At 45.5% G+C, this 20,223-nt stretch overlaps 1 protein-coding gene across 2 annotated transcripts in view; it reads right to left on the reverse strand.

Moving 5' to 3' along the window:
* Positions 1-20,223, reverse strand: part of LOC117353555 (polypeptide N-acetylgalactosaminyltransferase 4-like) — a 244,923-nt gene that overhangs the window by 189,433 nt on the left and 35,267 nt on the right. The window lies entirely within an intron of this gene.

Consider the following 20,223-nt stretch of genomic DNA (forward strand, 5'->3'; position numbering starts at 1 on the left):
ATTATTATGCTTATTTTTTTTATGTATTGATTATATTTCTGTTTTGTACAATGTTTTGAATAGCCTAAATGACTGCCATCAAAATATAGATAATTTTTGAATAAGTAAATCTGGACCAACAGTCTGGATTTTTTCCAGACTGTGGACAAATTAAGAGAAGTCCAGAAGCTGCAAAGGAGACCTAAATGTCTGGAACAATCAGATGCAGCCTGTTAGATGCACTTTACATAGAGTTACCAGCTGTTGACAATTCTAACATACGACCAGCTGTAAGTAGTGCTTCCTGACTCCTATATTGCTGCTCTTGCCTCCTCCTGCAACTTAATCAGTTGTCACAGCAAATGCCTGATCAATAAACTATGGAAAGATAAAGAACAGCAGAACAGTAAAACAGTGTGCTTTTATTTGTAGTTGTTCAAGCTCATTCTTCAGCACCATCCACTATCAAAGCAAGAAGCAATAGTTACCGGTAAAAACTACCACCATTAGGATCCTGGAGAAATATGGGGACCTAGTTGAAGCAAGGGGAAGAAAATGCAGGATGTCCGGGGCAGTGGTGATATCTGGTTGCTCCTGCTAAGTTCAGACTACTGCTAGAGCTCACAAGTGGGGATCACTTCTGTCTTGAACACCCCTAGCCACCAGGGGTTACAAGAATTAAATCTGGGGGGACCTATAGGTTGTAGCATTGTGCTTGTTGCTGAAACGTCGGTTTCTACCTGACAAAGATGCAGTGAGACCCCAAAACCTGCAACAAGCACATTGGCAGCTATGGAAACCCTGAGAGAACATCTAACCCAGCTCCACGGGGAGAACATCTTTAAACCTACCAGAGACTTTTCCATTCTATGGACTTTCAAAACAAAATTCACATTTCAGACCAACTGACTTTCCCGCCAAAATTCAAATTGGTGGACCCACTATTTCCAAAGTCACATTGCAGACTTCAGAGCATACCCTGAAGAAAGCCACAGCATGGTGATTGAAACGCTGGTTTCTATCTGAGAAAGACGCAGCAAGACCTGGAAACCTGAAACAAGTAAAAGCATTGTTGTTTAATGTTTGTACGAGGGTCATTTCATAAATAATGTACACTATTTTTTTTAATTTACATGTTTTGTTTTGTTTTTTTTTTAGTATTTCTGTACAATCCTTCAATATAGTCTCCCTGCTTTGCAATAACCGAGTCCCAACGTCCGGGAAGCTTCATTATTCCATCCAAGACACCGTTTTGTTTGTTGCCAAATGGCTTGGGTACCAGCAGAAGAAAGCTCTTCCAGAGATGGAAAATGATGTCCAAGCATAGGTTGTTTCAACTTTGGAAAAAGGTCAAAGTCTGGTGGACTCATGTCTGGACTGTAGGGAGCATGAGATAACACCTCCCAGCCGTATTCGCATAGCTTTTCAATGACGAGTGGAGAGTTCCATCTTCCCCATGACCACAAAAAGTATGATGAACTCAATCAAAAGTCAAACAAATGATGATTTTTGCTTATGATCATGAAGGCATCATCATCACGGACAAAATTCCATGTGGAAGAAGTGTCACAGCCGTGTATTATCATGATTTTTTTCAAAAAATGCACAGAAAAATGCACAAAATCAGACCTCAGTTGCTCTTGGCTGGGCCACTCATTCTTCACAATGCTCGCCCGCACATAGGAAATGTCATTGAAAAACTACACGAATACAGCTGGGAGGTGTTACCTCATGCTCCCTACAGTCCAGTCATGAGACCACCAGACTTCGACCTTTTTCCAAAGTTGAAACAACCTATGTGTGGACATTATTTTGCATCTCTGAAAGAGCTTTCTTCCGCCGGTACTCAAACCATTCGGCAACTGAACTAAAATGGTGTCTTGGATGGAATAATGAAGCTTCCCAGACATTGGGACTCAGTCATTGCAAAGCAGGGAGACTATATTGCAGGATTGTAAAGAAATACTTTAAAAAAAAAATAAAACATGTAAATTTAAAAAAAATAGTGTGCATTATTTATGAAATAACCCTTGTATCAAGAACAAAACAGACTTGTGTAGTTTCAGGGAGTTTCTCCGCACCCCTCTCTTATGTTTGCACTCTAGGACTTGCTAGAAGCTTTGGAACCAACTGAGGGGGTGAAGCTCATCCCAGAGTGATGGGAGGTAAAGCATGAAAATAAAACAGTGGGCTCTCTACAACCCTCACAGCTAATGAGGGTTTGAGAGAGACAAAGTGGTTGTGTGTGTTGTGGCAGATAAATGCACATGCCAATGAACCATTACCAGTGTTCAAGCCAGCTCTTATATTAGGAGATAAACCAGTTTATATTCCTTGGTTTAAGAAGCCTGCTAGTACCCTGAGCCCCAATACGAACAAGGTTGGGGAAAGGGATAGGAAAGAGAGAAGCTATGCTGAGCCAAAGCTTCAGAGTAAGACTTTCCCTGACTCAGGAGGGAGAATTCAGGTGGGGGAGGAGAAAGCTACTTTTTCAAACACTGAGAAACACAAGGGGAAATTCCTAAAACACGTGACATCTGGTGGCCAAAGGAGGTTGTGTGAGTCAGGGCATGACCTTAGAAGCCAGGAACTTAAATTCAGCTCAAAGGATTCAGAGGGGGAATCACACCTGCCTCCAACATCCCTCCTTGATATATCAATGGAAGAGCTACTGGAGGAAATTATACCAGTAGCTGACCTGAACTTCCCAGAGGAGCCAATGCAGCAGTGAGTGGAAGGCTGAAATGGGGCCAGAATAGAGAATGACACAGGGACCCTTTACCATGGTAAACCGTGGGTCACCGCAGTAAATCCACAGGAATGGAGACATTTGCAACTTGTTTACCACAGGAATGGGGACAAGACCTTTTACCACCCCGTGGGAGCGGTGAAAAGTCTTACTCCTGTGGTAAAAAAAAATTGCGCCCATGTCAGACTCGACATCTTCTCCCCAGCACCTCTTGCGCCTATTTTACCTTCAGGAGCCAGCCATGCCATGATGAAGACAGAAGGAACATAAAACCAAAGCCTGAGACCAATGTGATGTGAAGAATAAAATTACCAGACAACAAAAAGAAAAAAATTAATTTATTTTATATTTTGTGATTAGAATATTTAAGATTTGAAATTTGTATCCTGCTGGACCTGGTATTAGACATAATTGGGGACCGCAAAGTCCAGGCTGTGCTTCTTTAGCTTCCAGCTGGCTTATGGCTCTCTCTCTGACCAGGGAGCAGTTGCCCTAGTTGCACTCCCCTAACATTATTCTTGCCATGTGTGACTAAAGTATTCTGTTAGCTTGATTTTTCTATGTAGCATTTTGTAGTAATTTGGTTTGTTCAGTTTTTACAATAGTGAAGGGGATATTTGTGAAAGGAAGGGGAGATGAGTTTTGTTGAACCTTGCTCTGTTTTATTTGTGTTTATAAAATGACAATTGTCAGAGAAGAAGCTTCGGCCCACACAGGCAGGCTTCACCGGCATCAGTTTCTTTTCTAAGGCGCCGCAAAGGTAAGGGGGAGGAATGGAGGGAGATAGATTTGGCCGGAGGGAGGCAAGAGGCTGCGCGAGATCGGTGACCGTGCGCCTTCCCTCCCTTAAGTTTCTTTACGCCGCGAAGGTAAGGGGGAGGGAGGGAGATTCTCGGGCTGATGAAGGGTAGTGAGGTGGCGAGAGGGAAGGGTGGATGCTGCGGGGACGGGGCAGTGAAGGGGACGGCAGGGATGGGGATGGGGCGGTGAAGGGGACGTGAAGGAGATGGTGGTCCGGTGACGGGGTAGTGACGGGGACAGATTTTTTCCATGAGTCATTTTCTAGGCCAGAACTCATGGAGTGAGTCTGAGCAATGCAAGCTGCAGCTTAAAGGCAAGAATTAAACTTAAATTATGTTTTCTTCTTGTGGTTCTTTTTCTCTGCTCCACTATGCTGGCTGGACTGCAGAGAGAATCCCTGATTTCTCTGAGGAAGGGGGCACTACTTCTATGGCATTTAGTTGAAGCAGAGCCTCTATTTCCTGAAGAAAGGTAGTCTGCTGAGGGATCAAAGAAGACTCTCTTGGAGGATGATTTGGAGGTTTGAAGAGAGTTACCTTCCTTGATGACTTTGAGGACCCACAGATCTGTTGTTCAGAGTCCAACGCTGCTGGTATATTTGTAGACAATCTCCAATTGTTGAAGAATAGGCTGAGATAGGGGAACGGTGGCTATGCCCTTGAGAAGCGCATCAAAAAGACTGAGTAGGCTTTTAAGGAGCTGTCGTCTGAGGTTTTCGGATTGATTTTGTTTCTGCTTTCTCTGAGGTGGTGGTCTAGAAACAGACAGTTTAGCAGCATATCGCCACTGATAGGAATAAGAAGGCTTGGCAGACTGCCTTGAAGTCGAAGGTTTAGTCTTTGCCTTGACCAAGGAATTCCAACTTGTTTCATGCAATGTTAATGTCTGTGTGGCTGTTTTGATGGACTTCCCAAATAGCTCATCTCCCAAGCATGGAATATTGGCTAATCTGTCCTGAAGATTAATATCCATGTCAGAAACTCTTAGCCAAGTGTCTCATAGCAACAAACATAGCCAATGCTCTAGATCACAGTTCTTCAACCGCCGGTCCGCGGACCGGTGGCGGTCCGCAAAAAAATCTTGCCGGTCCGCGAAGGATTCGGTCCCCGCAGCAACAAAAGGCCGACGTCAGCTGACTTGCAACTTCCTGTTGCAGTCGCTGTGCCGGGACTCCTGCCTTCCACCGCGTTTGCCTCTTGCCTTGTCTCCTCACCTCCAGACCACCAGCGGCAGCTCTGTTTGCTTTTAACTTCGGCACAGAGCTGCCCCTAAGCAATAGTTTAGCGCGGTTTCATGAGGCAGCCTCGGGACCTTTGCTAAGCCGGCCCACATCGCATCATCGAAGCGGGCCGGCCTAGCAAAGGCCCCGAGGCTGCCTCATGAAACCGCGCTAAACTATTGCTTAGGGGCAGCTCTGTGCCGAAGTTAAAAGTACACAGAGCTGCCGCTGGTGGTCTTGACTCTTGGGCCGCTGAAGGAAGGCAAAGAGCAGCTTCCTGGAGGTCTCACTTCCTCTCGCCTTTGCAGGTCCCTTTTTTTTTTCCTTCAAACGGCAACGGGCCCCAGCATCGACATCAATCAAGTAAGTTCCACTGTTCCTTGCAAGCGGTTCTGCTCAGCCAAAGCTTCCCCTCTGACATGAGCCACCCTCAGGGGAAAGAAAGTGACCTGCAAAGGTGAGGGGAAGGGGGGCAGATGATGGAAGTTGGGGGGGGGGGATAGAGAGAAAAGGGGCAGATGATGAAATGGAGGAGATGAGAGAGAGAAGGGGACAGATGATGGAAGTGGGAAGAAGGGAGAGAGAGCAGAAGGCAGATGGATGTCAGTTGAGAGGGGAGAGCAGATGCTGAATGGAAGTGGGGAAAGAACACATACTGGATGGAAGGAGGAGATAAATAAAGGGGGAAGAAAATAGTAAGATAATGGAGGGGTGAGGGAAAGGGGTGACAAGCTGTGAGTAGACACAGTGAAAAGAGGGAAACGGGACTAAATAGTAAGAAAGAATTTAATTTAGATGGTGGCAGAAAATAGAGAAGGAAGACCAGAGAAGAAAAGGGAAGAGAGAGCAGAGAATGATATCAGATCTGAGTGAAGGAAATGAGAAGAGAGAGATGCTAAAAACCACAGGGGGGAGGGAAGGACAGAGATGCCAGACCACGAGGGGGGGGGGCAGGAGGAGAGATGGCAGGGAAAGACAGACAGTGAATGGAAGAGGCAGATGCTGGACTGAAGAGACAGAGAAGGTTATCATGCCACTGTACTGGGCCATGGTACGCGTGAGTGGACTGCTGGTCATGATGGACCTCTGGTCTGGCCCAGCAGTGGCAATTCTTATGTTCTTAGGGCAGACACTGGCTGGAAGAGAGTGAAAAGGCAATGAAAGCAGAAACCAGAGATGACAAAAGATAGAAAAAAATAATTTTATTTCTATCTTGTGATTCAAATATATCAGATTTGAAATATGTATCTTGCTAGACATAACTGGGGAGTGCAAAGCCCAGACAGTGCTTCTTTAGCTTCCAGCTGTCTTAGGGCTCTCTCTGACCAGGGGGCAGTTGCCCTAGTTCCACTCCCCTAACACCATTCCTGTCATGTGTGACTGTGGTATTCTGTTACATGATATTTGTGTAGCATTCTGTAATAATTTGGCTTATTCAGTTTTCTTGGTAGTAGAGGGGATATATGTGAAGGGGAGGGGAGACAGGGGTTTTGTTGATCTTTGCCCTGTATTATTTGTATTTATAAAATGACAATTGTGTAGAATATTGTTTCTTTTTATACTTTAATAAAATATGTTCAATATAAAATCATAACTATTTGATGCTTGTGCAGATGGGATCAGATGGTTTGTGGGACCGAGCTCGCGGGGACGGGGCGGCGATGATTTTTTAAAAAAAATTTCAGTCTTAGTAGTTTGCCGGTCCACGAAATAATTATTTTATTTCTGCCGGTCCATAGGTGTAAAAAGGTTGAAGAACACTGCTCTAGATGACATTTCAAAAGAATGACAGGCTGATCTTGCAATATATGTCTACTTTGTGAGAGAGTTCTCACAAGTTGCTGATACTCTGCAAAATGATCTATAGGAATATACTAGTCAAAGTTAGGCAATTGTTTCACCAGTTATTTAAGATAACAGGAAATGTAGAAATTGTAATTAAGAATCCTGCTTGCGAATATGGAATTCTGATACCAGCAGCGGTGCTGATGCATAAACTTTGGAATTAGATTTTTTAAGGGTTGATTCCACCACTAAAGACTGATGTTGAAGCTGTGTGTGTTAAAGCTGGACAAGAAACGATTCTGTATAGGGAATCAAGTTTTCTTGGAGCAACTGTAATGGTTAAATGTGTTTTCCAATTCTTGAAGAAAGCCTCTTTAAGAATGCAATGGTAATTTTAGGAGATCTTTAGGAGGTTCATTATAATCCAAAGCCTCCAAGTAGGCAGTGTAGGCAGTGTAGGCTTCTAACTTAACAGGCAAAGCTTTGCCAAGCTGTCTAATGTATTTGGTAAAGAAAAGTCTTTCTGAAGGAGATCTCCGAGGAAGTGTTTACTACGGCGACAGGTCTGAAGAAGACTCAGGTGCAGATAAAGTAGGTGAACAGTCTGAATCAGAACATAGGTACGAATCATATAAGAGAGTTGGCGACGTTGAACGTCACGAACAATGATGTGTACGTTTTTGGTACCACCTTGATGAAGATGAAGAAGAGGATCGATGAGTAATTCTCTTACACTTTAAAGTTTGAGATCAACGCGATGAGGATCAACATCTTGATCGTCAATGCATCGAAGGAGGAGATCAACACCTCTAGGAGAAGCTTCAATGTGATGAGTAAGAACATCGATGCGGAGATTGATGCCTGGAGGTTGAGAGTGATGATTCCTCACAGGAGAGTCCAGAGGAGTGCAATGCTCCGATGGACAGCTCACAGAGGTACCCTTAGGCCTTCTAATGCTATGCTCAAGCTGGGCCGGTACTTAGAGAGTCGATGGAAGCACCGGCAGGCAGGGCAGTTTAAATATCACTGAGCTCCCTCTGGAAGAACTCATCAAGTCTCTCCCTAAACGAAGGCACCAGTTCTGATGGCTCAACAGCTGGTACCAATGGTGCAGCAGGTTGTCTTGGAGTGGGTGACCTTGATGAGGATGCACACCATGGAGGAGATACAACCTGCGAAGCTGGGGAGCGTTAACGTCATTGTTTGGTCTGCATTAAGGGACTCGATGCTGTAGAGACCTATGATACTGATTTGGAAGCAGATGGCTTCTTAGCTGGCTTCCCCGATGTGGGAATCTCCTGTGATGTCAATGTTGAAGCTGGAGTTTTTGATGTTGACGGCTGAGATCTAGCGGTGTTCATGTTACTGCTGAACAATTGCACCTACTGAGCACAACGGGCCTTAAGAGAGCGCGATTTTAAAGAGGAACACCAAGAATAAGTCTCGATGCAGTATCCCGGGCCTAATCACCAGGTATGAGGGTTGGCTATAGAAATAAAGAACTGACACCTATCACACTTTTTAAAACCCATAAAAGAGTTTGACATGGATGGTAAAATTAACTCAGCGAATTTAAACTCAAATTTTTGACAAAAAACTGCCAAGAAAACTTCAAATAGAAAAACAAAGGTTTCTCTTCCCACTTGTCTCAAACAAGAACAAATGAAAAGAGAAGGAAAATAAGTGAAGCGGGAAGGCAGTGTCGACTGAAGGGAGTTCAGTCAAGATACTTCACTCCACAGAAAAAGAAGAACTGAGGTACCCTGAGCTTGTTCAGGCGGGAAGGCAGTCGTGCATGCGCAGTGCAGATAGTTGCAAGCACTTTAAAAGTTTTAAAGTGACAGTTCAATTTTCATACTGTCCATACCAGGCTCCGTGGATGACATCACCCATATATGAGAATATGCTGCCTGCTTGTCCTAGGATAACACCTATTATGGTAAGTAACTGTGCTTTATCCTTGGACAAGCAGGCAACATATTCTCATATGTGGGACTCCCTAGCTTTCTGAAGTGGGATGGAGGGAGTGTTGGCAATTAAGAGGAAAATAAATTCTGTACCTCTGCTTAGCCGATTTTGCCATCTCATCTGGAAAAAACTTCCAGACAGTAGTAAGATGTAAAGGTGTGAACTGAGGACCAAGTACCTGCTTTGCAAATATCTTCAATGGGAGTAGAACGTAAAAAGCCACTACTTGGACTTTGTGTGCTGTAACACGTCCTTTAAGCTGCACGTCCTTTAAGCTGCATAGCAGGATGAAATGCTGGCCGCTAACCAGGTAGAAATAGTTCTCGTGGTTACAGGAAGGCCCAATCTGTTAGGATCAAAAGAGACAAAGAGTTGAAATGAAGTCCTGTGTGGCTTAGTCCTTTGTAAATAATAAGCCAAGACCCGCTTACAGTCCAAAGTATGAAGGGGTGTTTCTCCAGGATGAGAATGAGGCTTTGTAAAGAAAACTGGCAATACAATGGATTAATTGAGGTGAAAGTCCGTGACTACCTTAGGAAGGAACTTTGGAACTATTTTGTCGTGATGAAACAATGTAAAGAGTGGATCACAAAGAAGTACTTGAAGTTCATCACTCGAGCAGAAGTGACCCAGATTAAGAAGATCTCTTTCCAAATAAGAAACTTAAGATGAGATGTTGCCAAAGGATTGAATGGCAGCTTCATAAGACTGGTGAGAACCACATTAAGATCCCAGACAACTGGAGGCAGCTTCAGTGGAGGTTTGGAGTTATAAAGTCCCTTCATAAACTGAGCAACAATCAGATGAGTAATGAGAGGTTTAATATTGAAAGGAGTATAGAAAGTATTAATAGCACTAAGGTATACTCTAAATCAGTGGTTCCCAACCCTGTCCTGGAGGACCACCAGCCAGTCAGGTTTTCGGGATAGCCCTAATGAATATGCATAAGATAGATTTGCATATCATGGAGGTGGCAGGCATGCAAATCTGCCCCATGTATATTCATTAGGGCTATCCTGAAACCTGACTGGCTGGTGGTCCTCCAGGACAGGGTTGGGAATCACTGCTCTAAATGACATTGTTTTCAGCCCAGAATTAGATAAGTGGAGAAGGTAGTCCAAGACGGAAGAAATCAACGATGTAGACATATCCAGATGGTGGAAAGCATACCATGCAGTAAAGCGAGTCCACTTAAGTTGCTAACATTGCTGAATGGAAGGCTTCCTGGAAGTAGCTATAATAGCTTGCACCGATTCAGAAAGGTTGAAGTCTGATGGAGTTAGGTGCAAAGATACCAAGCTATCAGATGTAGGGGGTGCAGATTGGGATGTATAAGAGATCTGTGATTCTGAGTGAGCAGAGATGAAAAGATCTGTAAGTGTACTGGATCTTTACACTCAGCTGAAGTAGAAGGGAAAACCATGCTTATCTGGGCCACTGAGAAGCTATTAGGATTGCGGTGGCTGATTGCTGTTTGATTGTCTTGCTGAAATGGCTTGTAGATTGGTCACATGATCGCAAAGTTGAAATAAGGTCTCTTTCCTTTGTTGAAGCAGGAAAGCCTTTAGAAGAGTGGTGTTGAGTTCAGCTCCCTGAGTGGGTTGAAGATGAGATTTTGGAAAATTTATTTTGAATCCCAAGATCTAGAGGAAAGCTACTGTCTTCTGTGTTGCTGAGAGCATTAGTTGTAGTAAGGTAGCTTTTATTAATCAATCATCCAGATAGGGGAATACTAGAAGTCCATAGGAATGTAGGATTGCTGCTACCACCACCAGGCACTTTGTAAAAACCTTTGGTGACGAAGCAAGGCTGAATGGTAGTACTTTGGATTGGAAATGTTGATGAGTCACCTGAAAATGGTAGAAATTTCCGTAGTCGGAACATATTGAGATGTGGACGTAGGCCTCTTTGAGGTCTAGAGAGAACAGCCAATCATTCCTTTCTAAAGTGGGTATAGAGTCCCAGAGATAGCATGTGCAACTTTTCTTTGATGAGATATTTGTTGAGGACTCGGAGGTTGAGTATGGGAAGAAGACTTCTCATCTTCATTGAAATTTGGAAATACCTAGAGTAAAACCCCTAATTTTTCTGGGAAGGGGGTACTACATCTATGGTATTTAGTTGGACCACAACTTCTACTTCCTGAAAAATAAGGGATGTCTGTTGCGACGTGAACGAGGACTCTCTTGAAGGGTTGTTTTGTGGCACCAATGTGAAATGGAGAGTAACCCTGCTGAATTATGGTGAGAATCCAGGTGTCTGAGGTAATTAGAGTCCAATAATGATGATATAAGTCATCCTCCAGGAGGTTGAGAAGGTAGCAGAGATGGGGAAATTTTGGCTATGCTCTCTAGAAGCACATCAAAAAAGTTAAGTTGGTTTTTGGGGAGTGAAGGGTTGAGGTTTCTGAGACTTCTGCAGTCTGTCTCTTCTGAGGCGGAGGTTTGGAGGCAGAGGAAATGACTGGATAATGCATCTTATAGGCATAGGTAGAAGATCTTTGAGTAGTTCTAGAACTCATCAAAGCAGACCAGCTCTGCTTATGTCAGGTAAGTCTCTGTGTGACATCTTCCACTTTATTGCTGAAGAGTTCTTCTCTGAGGCAGGGGATGTTTGCCAATTAATCCTGCACATTTATGTCCATGTCAGAAACTCGGAGCCATGCAATTGACATAGCTGAAGTTATCAAAGTAACATCAAAGGCATCGAAGGACGACCTTGCCATGAACTTACGCGCTTGAAGCAGTTTTCAAGTAATGTCTTGGAATTCCATAAGCTTGTCAGATATAAGGTACTGTTCAAAATCTGGCAACTTAACGAGTTTCAAATAGGTCATATAGAAGTTATAGTTAAGAACTATACTTGTAAGCATTGAGTTCTGGAACAGACATCTACCAAATTTGTCCATTGTTTGGTGTTCATGAACTGGTTGCACTGTAGCATAGACCCTAGCACTAGATAACTTGTTAAGAGTGGACTCAACTAGTAATAATCCTCTAAAGATAGTCAATTTTTCTAGGACCAGATGGAATGGAAAAAGGAATCTCTCAGTTCTTAAAAAGAGCTTCCTTGAGGAGTGCATGCAAGGGTAACTTCAAGAGCTTTTTTGGAGGTTCAAAGTTCAGAGCCTCTAGCAACTCCGCTCTAGGCTCTACATCAGATTTGAGCTTAACTGGTAAGTCTCTGCCAAGCTGTCTGATGTACTCTGTAAATGAGATCTTCTGACAGAGATCTACACCTTGGTGGAGGGGGAGATGGGTCTAATGGAATTCCATATGGCTCTGTTGCATATAGTGTAGGCTCCAAGTCAGTATCTGTATTATGAGGGGAAAGATTGGTATCTTCCCTTTCAATACCTCGATGCTGCTCAGGAGTTGATAAAGTGTGACGTTTTCTGGAATGAGGTATTCGATGACTTCAAGAACAGTGAGAATGACTCCTCCGATGATATCAGTATTGGTCTGAAGAAAACGAGGAGGTAAAATGATGTTGAGAGTGAGAATGTGTAGATCGATGCTTCCACTAGTGACAAGAGTGAGAATGTGTAGATCAATGCTTCCACCTACGCTGAGGAGAAACGGTCCCAGGCTGGTGCCAAGGCAAAGAGGGAATGGTTAGTCTTGATGTTTTCTCGCTTTTAGATGGCAGAGCATCGGTATCGGGCGTCAATGTTTGTCAATGCTTCAATGCAAAAGTGAAGTCGGTACCTTTGGGCCGCTGTACTATGTTCAAACTGGTACCGAAGGACTGAGGGTTAGCATCGGTGCCACATGCTGCCGAAGGTGGTCCCTCATCTCCTTCGGAAAAAACTCCCACAGCTGTTGTGGAATAATCAGCACCGGTACCATTGGCTCAACAGCCAGTACCATAGGTGGTGCAGGTCGATGAGGGGTGGGTAACCTCGATGAGGATGCCCTCCCCATAGGTGACACTGCCTACACAGAGGGAGATCGTTGGTGTCTGCGAGGCACTCAATGCTGAAGATGTCTGCGATGCTGATGGGATAGTGGAAGGCTTCTTAGCTGGTCTACCCGATGCAGGAACAGTGTACGAAGGCAATGGATAGGAACACTATTAAGAACGCTTATTGGCTTCGACATGGATGGAAAAATTTGCGCAACGAAGTCAAAGGAGTCAATTTTTGACAGAACATGAAGACCCAAAGGCGTAAGGAAAATAAAAAAAATAGAACAATTTTTAAAAAAAAATATGTTTAAGTATAAGCTAGAAACGAGTACATGAAAGAAGAAAGTTTAGACCAAAGATCAAAAGAGAATGACAAAAAACATTTGAGGTGAAGGCAACGCAGTCTGACAAAATTTAACCAAACTTCTTTGCTCCATGGAGAACAAAAAAACAGAGGAACAGCGAGCTGACGTTGGGCAGGAAGGCAGCTGTGCATGCACAGTGCAGGTAGTCTGGAAGCTTCAAAAGCTTAAAGTGATAGTGCACTTTTGCACTGTCCATATCAGGCTCCATGGATGACGTCACACACATATAAGAATATGCTGCTTGCTTGTCCAAGGATAAAGCATGTTTTGTGAAAAATATACAAGTTGGAAATAAAATCAGGGAATGTGGCTGTGAAACAGTAAAAAGAGTGCAGAGGAGATTATTAGCTGAGTAACTGAATAAATTCACGTGATGTGCTGAGCCGGGCAAGACGTGCTTTGCTCGAGCTCCGGGGCCCTGAGTCCCCCTGCGCCTCTCCAGCCCTGGAATCTTGCACTTCCCCCGCGTTTTTCACCTGTCCGGTGTATGGATCGGTATTTGCATCTTGTTAGCCCTACTATGAGCGGAAAATCTAGCCAAGCCCTAAAGGATCGGGAGGTGAGAGCCTCGAGGGCTGACTCAAAGATGGCGGCGGTGGCTGAAGCGGGTTCCACGCTTCCACTTTCGGCGGCCCATATCGAGGCGTTGTTGGCATCGGTGGTGCGGGCCTTAGACGCCCGATTTGACCAATTGTCTTCCCAACTAGCCTCGCTGGAAAATGCTATCACTGAAACGCACCAAACGCACTGGGGAGCTGGAAACCCATGTCTCCCATGTGGAAGATGCACATTCAGGCTCCGCAGCGGAACTCACCTCTCAAAGTTTTGCTTCGGCGCCAAGAGGATAAAATCAAGGACCTAGAGAACCACTCGAGACGGGATAATTTCCGTCTGATTGGTTTGCTCTGATTCTAGGTTACTTGCCACCTTGGAGTCTTAGCTTCAGGCAGAGCTGCCGCTCCCTGCTGGGATGGGGTCCGTGCGCCTGGAGCGCGCCCACCATCTTGGCAGGCGGGCAGATCATACCCGTGCGCGGGTTACAATATTCAAAGTTCTCAACTCCGCGCATAAAACGGAATTGATGCGCTGCTACAGGAAACACAGGAATACGCTTACCTATGAGGGGGCTCCAGTCCGTTTATTTCAAGATTATTCCCCAGCGTTGCGGGAGCGGCATCGCCAGTTCTCCAGGGTCTGTTCGGCCCTGTTCGAGCGCAAACACCGTTTTCAACTCTCCTATCCTGCCCTTCTGCGGATTTGGACGGCTGCTGGCTGGAAGAGCTACACCACGGCAGAGGACGCGCAGGCCTACCTGGATGCCTTGCCTGGGGAATCTAGCCCTTCATCGGCCTCTTGAGGATCCGGGTGTCATTGTTGCTGTTCTCCTCTTGTGACAGTCCTCTCCCAGTGGATTGCTGTGTGCTCGCTAAGAGGGGGGCCTCTCTGTTCGAGTTCAGCTTGTGTTTTGGCCTTAGGCCCTTTTGTAGAGCCTTCTCCCTCCCTGGGTGTCAAGGGTTGGAGCGCTGTGCTTTGTTGGCTCTGTCTGTCTTTAGCTGCTGACCCGAGAGGGGCCGCTCCTGGGCGCGGGGGCCTACCTATGGCTTGGGTGTGCCCTCCTTGCCCTGTTTGTCCACAGCAGCCTTATCTGGGGTGAATCCACCTTTACTCCTTTTCGGACCTCTAGTGATCTGGACCTTTCTGGTATTTTGGTTCTCACCCTGCTCTTGGGTTGGTTAGCGGCCCATTCAGGCGGCTTCTGTGTGTTGTCCCCTACCGCCTGCTTCCCATTGTGATTGCACCCCTGGTTTCTATGTTTTGTACTGTTTGCAGTTCATGTTTGGGACTTTCAAAACAGTTCTCAGGATCCCCTTGTTTGCTCCAGGTGTCTGTTGGGGGTCTGTGGGGGTGCAGTGGCCTGGGGGGTCCCCTGCTGGGACTTTTGGTCGGAGCATTTTGACACTGGGGGAGGGGGTGTTGCCTGGGTCATTACGGGGCCGGTTTGCTAAGGGGCAGTTCTTGCTGTGTTTTTTTTGGATGGATGCTTGACCTCCCTCTTTTGTGGAGTTGGCACTTTGTCTGGTTCGCATGTTTGATTTATCTTGCATGATTGGGATGTGCTTGTGGGGTTCAGTTTTGATTGGGGCACTGGAATGGTGTTTTGCTGAGGTCGGATGGCAGGGGGGGTGAGTGTTTGCTTTTCTGGGTGTTTGGTTTCCTGGTGGCCTTGGAGTTTGCTTTTTCTTTCACACTCTGTGACTGTGTAATTGGTTGTGGTGTGTCTGTTTGGGAGGTGTGACACTCAGAGAGGCCTCTTGGTGATTCTCTTGTGCCAGCTGGCTGTGGGGCTGAGTTTCTCTCTGTGCCCTGGGATCACTGCTGCATCTTGGCTTTGCTTTGCTGTGGCCTCTCTGGGTGTTTGTGTATACGTGTATGGTGGTTTGCTGTGGGGATCTAAGTGAGAGTGGTGTGGTTGAGGTTGGGGGATTTGGGGCCCTGACTGCGTCTTTGCGTGACTCTCTCTCTGTTCCACATTGGGGGATTGGGTTGGGGTGGGATGGGTTTGTGGGGGTGGGGGGGTCCTCCTTCCGTTGGTATATTCCTATTTTTTGCATTGTATATTCTTCTTGTTTAACTATTGGTTACTGCTACCATTTGATACTACTCTGGGGGGTGGCTGGGCCCTTGGGGTGGTTTTCATGCTTTTCTCTTTCTTTTTTCAGCATGTTCTCCCTGATTTTCTGACCTGAGTACCCCTTTTATATTAACCTCTTGGAATGTTGGAGGCATCACGTCCCCTATAAAACGGTCCAAAATTCTGGCTGCCTTGCAGCACGGTCGATTGGATATTGCTTGTTTACAGGAGACTCGCTTGACTGACGTAGAACATCTTAAGTTACGTCGTTCTTGGGTGGGGGAGGTTTACTTTGCTTCTTCTCAGGGCCGCCACAGTGGCATAGCTGTGTTGGTTCGGAAATCTTCTCCTATTGGGGTACAAGTTCTTGATAAGGCGACTGATGGTAGGTATCTGCTTTTGCGCCTTACTTTGGGAGCCCTATCTTATCTTCTTCTGGTGGTCTATGGTCCTAACTCGGGAGAGTCGGCATTTGTGCAACGGTTGCTTACCCTTTGCTCTCGTTTTCCTGGGGATCCCCTTCTCATGGGAGATTTTAATTTGGTCATGAGCCATGATTTGGATAAATCTGGATCCCGTTTCCTCCTTGGGTGCTAAAGGTCATCTTCTCTCTGACTTTTGTGCCACTCTTTCCGTGGTGGATCCTTGGCGTCTTCTTCACCCTGAAGTTCGTGACTATACTCATCTTTCTCGTGCCCAAGGGACCTGGTCTCGCCTCGATTATATTTTCTTGTCACCGTCTCTGTTTCCTTCCGTTCAGTCGGCCGAAATCGGTCCTCTGTCCATTTCTGACCATCCCCCGATTTGGGTGGATATTCTCCTGGATGCCACGGATCTCTGGATGTCGTCCTGGAGGTTTCCTTTCTATCTTGCTAAGGATGAGGAATTTCGGACCTTTTTACAGACTCAATGGGAGGACTATTCTACCAATAATGCTCCCCATTTGGACGATCCTATTTTGTTTTGGGAGGCTGGAAAGGCGGTGATCCAGGGACAAATCATCTCTTTTCTGTGTGCTCGTACTAGGCGGATTAATCGAGGGATTGTTACTCTGGAATGGGCCTTGCTTTTGGCAAAACGGTCCTTTTCCCTCCACCCTTCTCGTGAGACTCGTGAATGTTATCTGTCTACTCAGGTGGCTTTGAATTCGCTCCTTCATTCCCGTTCCCAAAAATGTAGAGCCTTTTATCATCATCGCCTTCTTCGTTATGGGAACAAACCTGGCTGCCTGATGGCTCGTTTGGTCTCGGCCGCGTCTGGTAGGAAGCCTATTTTATCTCTTCGAACTCGGAATGGAGGGGTGGTGTCCAAAACATCGGATATCTCCGGGGTCCTGTTTGACTTCTTTCGTTGGTTATACGAAGCTCCGGATGATGCTGCTCCGGAGATGTTGACGGATTATCTTCACTCTTCTGGTTTACCTCGTCTGCCAGCGGACGTGGTGTCTTCTCAACCGTTTCAGGCGGTTGAATTGGAGTCTGCCATTAAAGCGCTCCACTCAGATTGGGCTCCAGGCCCAGATGGTTTTTTGGGTGACTTTTACCGGCTTCTCTCTCCTCATCTTTCCGGTCCTTTGCTGGCCTACTTTAACGCAGCTATCACTCGGGGCTCCTTTCCACGCTTTGCGAATGAGGCCCTTATTTCTTTACTCTTGAAGCCTGGTAAGGAGGCTGACCTGCCAGGGTCTTACCGCCCTATCTCATTGATAAACATGGATCTGAAATTCTTTGCTCGTATGTTGGCTGATCGTCTTGCTCCTCATCTACCGCAGCTTATCCATGAGGACCAGGTTGCTTTCGTTCGGGCCGTCAGTCTGTTAGCAATGTACGAAAAGTCCTCCTTGCCCTTGCTCAGTGTCAATCTCGCCACATACCGACCCTTTTTGTTAGCCTGGATGCATCTAAGGCGTTTGATAATATTCACTGGTCCTTCTTATTTCGTACCCTGGAATATGTTGGGGGGTTTCTATCTGGACGCTGTGAATTCCCTCTATTCTAATCCGCAGGCTTCTCTGCTAGTCAATGTGACCTGCTCGGACTCTTTCCCTATTCTTCGTGGTACCCGTCAGGTTTGCCCTCTTTCCCCCCTACTGTTCCTTCTTTCTCTGGAACCCTTATTGTGTACTCTTCGGGGCTTCACAGAGGTCAGGGGTTTCTCAGTTGGTGACCTGGAGCTTAAGACCCTGGCGTATGCAGACGATATGTTTTTGATTCTTACCCGGCCTGAAGATTCTCTCCCGGCGGCATTGGATCTTGTTTCTGAATTTGGCTTTTACTTGGGTCTGTCCCTCAATTTAGACAAATCCTTGGCCTTGCCTTTTCCTCCAGAGTTACGAACAACGTGGAGAGGTGCCTTTCCTCTTCGCTGGGCTGACTCTACTCTGCGGTACCTGGGGGGTTACCATTCCGCTGGACTTCTCTAGTCTGTATCGCTTAAATGTTGCACCACTGTTTCAGGCTCTTCAGAATAAATTACACCTTTGGGACGCTTTCCCCTTTTCGCTCCTGGGTCGAGTGCATCTGTATAATATGCTCATCGTCCCCTGTTGTCTTTATGTATTTCAGGTCCTTCCTCTTTATTTGACGTCTTGCGATGAGCGATGGTTGGAAAGTTTGGTACAGAGATTTCTTTGGGCTGGGAGGAGGCCTCTTTGTCTTATAAACGGGCAGCGACTCCCTGGTACAGGGGTGGCTTGGGCTTATTGAACCTTAGATATTTGACAGTTGGCTGTGGCATGCGCCATATTAACGACCTTTTCAGGGGTACCTCTGCGTTCACTAACACTTCTTTGGAACTTTCCTGTTTTCATTCTACTCATTTTAGCGCCTATCTTCATTCGATTCCTTCTCTTAACCCTGATTCTCTCTCTGTGAAAATACTGCATCGACCCTTGAGGAAGGTTTGGCGTTGGGTCTATAAATTTCACGCTCTTTCTCCCTCTGTTTCTCCCTTCCTGCCTATCTGCTTTAATAGTTCTTTCTTGCCTGGGATTGATGGGCCGAGTTTTGCTCGATGGGCAACGAAGGGTATTCACTATGTATTTCATTTGGTCGATGATGATGGAGTCCTTAAACCCTTTGCACAGTTGCGTGAGGACTTTGATCTTCCGCCTACTGACTATTTTGCTTATATGCCATTACATTTGCTTATATACCATTACATTTCCTCCTTACCATCTAGTGCTTTGCAAGCCTCCTGTCATGAGCTGTTGTCCACGGCCTTTACCATTAGTTCCCAGCTTGCGGTCCCCCTTAAATTCCATCATCGCCATCTGAAGGATGAATCCCCTTTGTTTGACCACTCTGGGTTGCGAGATGCTTGGTCTCGCGATCTTGCGGTTGAATTGCCCTCTGATATACTCTTGCTGGCTGTCCGTCGACTGCCTGCTTTTCGAAAATATACTACCTTTTGGGAATATTTCAAATTGATTTTTCGTTTATACATCTCTCCTAAAAGGGCTTATTTGTCCCACTTTCGTCTTTCTGCTGCCTGCCTTCGCTGCCAGGCTCTGGAAGCGGGCTTGGGACACATGTTTTGGTCTTGCCCTAAGATTCAACTTTTTTGGACTGCTATCTTTGCTTTTGTGGAGAGCATCTGGCACATTACCATTCGCCGCTCCCCATTGCTGTTATTTAGGACTGTTCCTCATTACTTTCCTCGCTCGAAAGGAGTTGCAGCCTTTCTCAAGTGGACAGTTCTGATTGCTCTGAAATGCATTTTGTTGAAATGGCTTGAGGCTGATGCTCCAGACTACTCCCTCTGGTGCTGCCGAATGATTTCACTCCTGATGTGGGAGAGGAGGGATGTGCACGATCTTTCTTCACTCCCAGGCTGCATTTTTCAGCGTACTTGGGAACCCTTTTGGACTACCTTGACTCCTTTGGCTCGTAGCCGGGTACTCAACTATTGATTCTTGTTTTCTGATTCTTTGTTATGAAGTGGTGCATTACCTTTCACTTTTCTAATTTTTTGCTGCTATGTACTTGGATGGAGGACCCGGGGGGGTGGGGGGTTGTTTGGGTTGGGAGAGGGGCAGGGGTGGGGGTTCTTTGGTGGGTATTCTAAAATTGTTGAGCTGATTTTGTTATGTGACTAGTTGTTTGTTGTACTCTTGTTTGCTCAATAAAATACATTTGACTATAAATTCATGTACACCATTCTGAGCTCACTTGGGAGAACGGTATAGAAAATTGAATAAATAAATAAGTGTAAATCTGCATTTAAAGCTAACTGCATAGGTGTCAGAAGTGCACACTATGATAGAACCAAAAATAGAATTTTATCAAAGCTAATCATTTAAATTATACAGAAAACAAGGGTCAGACCATAAAATTTGAATGAGTCATCTGAGAGACAGTGATCAGGAAACGACATAGGGAGAACACTTCAACTAAAATATGTAAAACAGGAATAAAATAAATAAACGTGAAAGAGTGAGAAAAATACCAAATACAAAGTTTAAAGCTGAATCAAGACTAGCTATAAGGTGTACAAGTAAAGAGGAAATTACAAACTGATATTTAGCTACCGTATTTTTCGCTCCATAAGAAGCACCCTAGATTTAGAGTAAACAAGAAAAAAAACCATTCTGAACCAAATTGTATACTACTATATACCAGACTCTGCACCCACTCCCTGCACCCATTTAGAGGAAAACAAGAAAAAACCCATTCTGAACCAAATTGTGTACTACTATATACCAGACTCTGCACCCACTCCCTGCACCCACCCCTCACTCCCTACCAGGCTCTACACCCAACCCCACACTCCTTGCCAGGCTCTGCACCCTGTCCCCCCTCCCTGCCAAGCTCTGCACCTT

This window comes from Geotrypetes seraphini, chromosome 2 (genome assembly GCF_902459505.1).
Source record: "Geotrypetes seraphini chromosome 2, aGeoSer1.1, whole genome shotgun sequence".
Taxonomy (NCBI): domain Eukaryota; kingdom Metazoa; phylum Chordata; class Amphibia; order Gymnophiona; family Dermophiidae; genus Geotrypetes; species Geotrypetes seraphini.